The sequence below is a fragment of the Dama dama genome, chromosome 33, assembly GCF_033118175.1.
Source record: "Dama dama isolate Ldn47 chromosome 33, ASM3311817v1, whole genome shotgun sequence".
Taxonomy (NCBI): domain Eukaryota; kingdom Metazoa; phylum Chordata; class Mammalia; order Artiodactyla; family Cervidae; genus Dama; species Dama dama.
Window position 1 is genome coordinate 54340980 of NC_083713.1, and position 6000 is coordinate 54346979.

Consider the following 6000-nt stretch of genomic DNA (forward strand, 5'->3'; position numbering starts at 1 on the left):
ATTCATTCTGTTACATTTGGATAGTTCTTGACAGTTGAGGATGCACTTTTTCATCCATCATCTCATTTAGTCATGCTAATATCCTTACGATATAGGTAAACCATAGCTTTAGTTCCCAGCTTCAGAAGAAGCATCTCAAAATCATACTGCTAGTACATTGCAGAGCTGCGACTAGTGGTCATATGACAAGGTGCCATTTCCCCCTTTTCCTTTAGGCTGGATTTCCTACTTTGTTCTTCATTTAAATTGTGGGCATAAGAATAAGTTAAAATGACAGTACTTGTATTGGGTGGAGAGAAGACAGAAAAGGAGGAGAAGGAGAAGAAGGATGGGGAAGAAGAAAAAGAGTAGGACAAAAAACAAAACCATCTCCTCTCTGCAGGTTTTTCTGTGCAGTTGAGAAGGAGAAATCTTTAAATTATTTCCTTTCTGCTTACAGAGATTAGTAAGGAGAGAAACACTTTCTAAAATTTGTATCCTATAAATGAAAACCTAATTCCAAATCCATCCCAGTGCTTTGTGTTTTAAAGGATACAAATCTGAGGTAGATAAACCATTGAAAAGCTGTTTAATGAGCTCTTGGTATGCATATATAGACTACAAGCTTGATTTTGAGTACAAGATGGAGACATATTCTGTTTATGAAATTAAAGGAACTTGGGGAAATTGAAAAAAAAATGGTAGAGAGGAAAAGAATATAGTCTTAGGATAGACATACACTAGAACCTAAAGATGACATATCTAGCAACAAATTCCTCATGGTGGGATATAGTTGATTATAATTTTTTTTTTTTAGTAGAGGGGTATATTACACTCGGTTCTCAGCTTATACTTCAATTTAATCTCCATCTGTAACTTTAAAACTCCAGTGAAATTCTGAGACACAGAAGTGACTTGATTTATTTCCGCATTTGGGGAATGAAGGCATAGACAAGGCAGACAGGAGTGACAGTGCAGAAGGTATGATTTAAAATAAAGATGTGTAGAATGTTATGGAAGCAGGAAATAAGGACAGAAAATGATTAGGAAAAATGGAAGCCCCTGAGAATGAATACTAAAAGAAAATAAGAAAACCCATAATACAAGAAGTTTTAATTTGTTGATGTTGTAGACACTTGACATTTTTGGCTGCTCAACATCTACCTAACCTTCTCTTAGAATCGAAAATCCTGTTTGAGGAGTTAATTATTTCTTACTGAATATAATCAGGCTTGGGAATTGGATGTTGTCTTGAATAGAGGAACAAAAAGACAATGCTGGAATTCTAGTCCATCTGACCTAGTACAAACCCAACCTGGCTATTTTCACCAAAAGGCAGCTCTTGTTGGGTTCTGCTTCCTAACCTCCATAGCTTCTGGGGCTCCAGCCAATCCCAAGCCAACGTCCAGCCTCCCTTTAATATGAGTCTCTATCCCTGGAATTCTGTCAGTTGCAGAAAAATAGAAAAACCTGGCTCAAGTGAGTTGCTCTGAGAAAATTACTATTTTGGGAGCAAGAATTGTGGATGTAGAGTGTTTTTTATCATCCCACTCTTTCATCTTGATAGGTAAGCTTTTCATTGGCTGTCCCTCTTATGTTCACAGAAAGCTACAGAAATCTAGTCATCACATCATCACCACATCTCTCTTTCCAGACACAGGAGAAGGGATTTTTTTTTTTCTTACCTGGGTCCCTTTCTGCAATTAAGGAAAGTTTTTCTCAGAAACCCATTAGAAGAATTCCCCACACATCTCACAGTATCATATATGCATAAACTGGTTTCAGGGATGGAAATGACTTCTGTTCAGTTAGGATTTAACCCTGGGCCATAATGAGTGAGGGATAAATAGACACACAAACAAAACTAGGGCATATTTTACAAAGATACAAGGAAGGAGATGGAGGTTGGGTGGGTAAAAAAATACTTCTCCCAATAAATACATTTATGTCTTATTTATTCAGATTTGTTCTCTGTGGCTTGCAAAGAATTCTAATTAATATACTTGGTTACAGCTACCACTGGGATTATTTAAATTGTAGATAGCTTTCTATATACACACACACACTCACGCACACACATGACTTGCTTCTACTTTCAAAATTCTTTTTTTCTTTTTTGTTCTGTGTTTATGTATGTGAAAGAATGAGTTGGGTTTTAGAAATGTATTTTGTAGTCTTCTAGGTGTCAAGCATTTATTGACCATGACTTTAATTTCTTAGTAATAATTTCCCCCAATCCCTAATGTCATATTTTTGCATTTATTCATATATTCCTTTCTTGTTCATTCAGTAATTCATCTAGTCATTAATTTCTTTTTTTTCCCTCAAAGATGTGCTATGAGGTATTTAATATGTATATGGAAGGCATTGTGTTAGCAAGGAAAAGCAAATGTTAAACCACATTTATGTAACCTTAAAAATAAATGCATGTATTTTTTTTCTTTTTATAACATTTTTAAAAGGGGAGTGATGGGACAAAAATGAGGTACACATGGACATTCCCAATTTTCCCTCATTTGCTAACATGGTTTCTTGTGTTCTGAGGTGAGCTCAGCTCTGAGAGTCCTGCTTTGACAGACAAGTTCTTCTGAGCTTTAGGCATGAGAAGAGGGAGGAAAGGAAGAGAGAACAAAAGTTCAGAAGGTTAACTTTGGGGGAGGAGGTTATCTTGACTTGAGACTGGAATTTGAAGACAGATGTAAAGGAGCAGAAGCAGCTGCCGCGTGTGAATCGCTGGATGGGGGAGGCAAAGGGGGATTTTTAAAGTTCTCTGTTTCCTTCATCATGTTCAAAAAAAAAAAAACAAATGAAGAGCTTGAGTTATTCTGAAATTATTTGTGGTTGCTGCACTATCATGTGTTTTTGTAACCATGGTGTTGCTCATGTGGGTTATTGTTTTGTAATATCTAGGGTTCTGTTTGATTACATGAGACAGGAATCAACTCACATTAATGAGGCATAAAATTTGGCTTCTGTGTGGAACAGTTTTAGGAGATGATCTTGGACAATGTGAGGACCCCTTGCTCGGGCAGCATTCTCTGGGATCTGGCTCAGTCTGTGTGTCTATCTCTCTTTGTCATTCTTTCTGTCTTAAGGTCCTCCTCCGGATTGTTTTCTCTGTAAAAGGCTATCTCTGTGTGGTGGGAAAGATGACTCATCGTATTTCACAGGATTGTTACAGCCTGAGAAGAAAGAGTCAATCATATCTAGCATCCAAATCAGATCCTGGTAAAAATCTCACTTTCCTACCTGATTCACTTTCCTGCACTTCTGGGGGATGGAGGAGAACCTAGCGAGACATAGTTTGAGATGACTGCTCCAGTGTTACAGAGGGATAACTCTTTCAGTCCGTGGTACAAGAAACTTCCCAGCCGCTGAGCAGAGTGATACGGCATGTCTAGGTGACAGCGCATCTCTTGTTAACCAAGTGTCCTCTCAGTTATTTACATTCAAGATCAAATTCTTACTGAAATTTAGGTATCTAATTGTCTTTTCAGAAAGTTGTTCAGAGGTTTACACTCCAAGTAGCTTTGCAACAAACATTGTTGGCTGTGCAGAAAAAAGTTTCCCAGGTGGCTCAGTGGTAAAGAATCTGCCTGCCAATGCAGGAGACATAAGGGACATGGGTTCGATCCCTGTCTCAGGAAGATCCCCTAGAGGAGGAAACGGTAACGGTTCTAGTATTCTTTCCTGGAAAATCCCATGGACAGAGGAAAACTATGGAGAACAGGATAAAGATTCCTCCAAAAATTAAGATTAAAACTACCATATAATCCAGCTGTCTCACTTCTGGGTATTTACCAAAGAATTAAAAAAAAAAAAAAAAAACCTAATTCAAAAACATATGTGTATGAGTGCTCAGTCACTCAGTTGTGTCCGACTCTTTGTGATCCTTTGAATTGTAGCCCACCAGGCTTCTCTGTCCATGGGATTGTCCAGGTGAGAATACTGGAGCAGGTTACCATTTCCTTCTCCAAGGGATCTTCCCTACCCAGGGATCGAACCTGTATTTCCTGCATCTCCTGCATTGCAGGTGGATTCCTTACTGCTAAGTCATCAGGGAAGCCCTTAATTAAGAAACACATAGGTACTTCTAAGTTCATCATGGCATTGTTTACAACAGCCAGGATATAGAAACAACGTAAATCTCATCAATGGAAGAATGGATAAAGAAGATATTATAGTATTTTATATATATGTATATATATACACACATATATTTATACACAATGGAATACCACTCAGTCATTAAAAAAAAGATGAACTCTTGCCATTTGTGACAACATGAATGGACCTCGAGAATATTATGCTAAGTGAAATAAGTCAGACAAAGAGAGACAAATACCAGATGATTTCACTCATATATGGAATATAAAAAACAGACAACAAAAATAAAGGAACAAGTCAAACAAAAAATAAATATGTAGCTGCAGAGAATAGAGTAGTGGTTACCAGAGGGTAAGAGTTGGGTGAAGGGTGAGTTGGATAAAAAGGATCAACTGTATAGTGAGAGATGGAAACAAATTGCTGGCGGTGAGCATGTTGCAGTGTTCACAAAAGTAAAAATATCAGGTAGCATACATGAAACTTATAAACCAATGCTACCTCAATAAAATGTTCTAAATAAATAAGCAGGAAGGAAAAAACCCAAACAAAACAAAACTTCCTGTGGATTGTTATGAAAAGTTTTCAATTTCCAATGATAGAAATGTTTGGGGGGTACATTCTGAGTTTAACCAAATTGGAAGTACAAATAGAACCCTGATCTTTCTTTTGTATGCCTAAAACTTACACAAGAGTTAAAGAGGTCAAAGTCCTGAGCCCTGGTTATATAAAGGACTGGTGGCTTTAAAGAGGGATGTAATGGTTGGTGACCAAAAATGACTCAGAAGATACTTTGGGCTCTGACTATGAAGCTTTACTCAATACAGAAGAAAGTGGGGGGGGGGGGGGGTTATATTAATAAATATATTCGAATAATCTTTTGTAGGTAAACATAATAAAATTTGTGTACATACTGTTCATGGTACATATGGTACATTGAGCTATTGTTCCCAATTCCTCCCTGTTTTGGGGTTATACTATATGTGTGTGTGTGTATATATATATATATATATACATATATATGTATATATATATATATATATATGCCCTTTTCCATTGACTTGGGATCATCTCCCACTAGAGGGGGCAGAGTACTGTCCCCAACCCGCTGGTGTTGGGCTTGGCCACGTGACTTGCTTTGGCCAACAGAATTGGGTGGAGGTTAACAGTGTGCCTCTCCAAGCTGAGGTTTTAAGAGGTGTTGCATGTTCCCTTTGCTTGACTATCTATCATTAACTGTGAGAACACAATGGGGGAAGCATATGAACATATATGATGTAGACCTTAATTTAACCGAGCCTGCAATTTGAGCCCAGAGCTGAATCTTGAAATTGAGTTTTTAAAAGTGAATCGCTATAGCTCACAGACCCATGAGGGAGAAATAAATGCTTGTTGTTTTAAATCACTGAATTTTGGGGTGGTTTTTCGTGAAGCATTATTGTAGCAATAGCTGACTAATAGAATAGTATTTCTTTCCTCTCCCTACAATTGTTTCAAAATTGATGATGCATCTTAGAACGCCTGACATTGTAGAATCAAGGAAATTCAGTAATACAATTAATACATTATACAGTTAATCATTTAATTAGAATTATGAAGTGGTACAAAAATGATCTGAAGAACACAAAACACAGAGAACTAATCTAATCTTAGAGTCAGGAAGTGTTTCTCTGAGGAAATGACGTTAAAGCTGAAACCTAGCTTTTGGCTACACCAAGTTGGGGGACATGGGGATGGGAGTATTCTGAGTGAAGGTAATAGTCTGCAAAGTCTTTGAGGCAAGAAATAGGTCACTGAGTACAGAGAAGTATCTGGAAAGCAGAGAGGAAAGAGGAAAGTGCCAAGAGAAAAGAGGTTGGTGAGGTTCAGTTTATCACAGTGTTATGGGCCGAACTGTGTCTCCCTCAAAATTCTTAT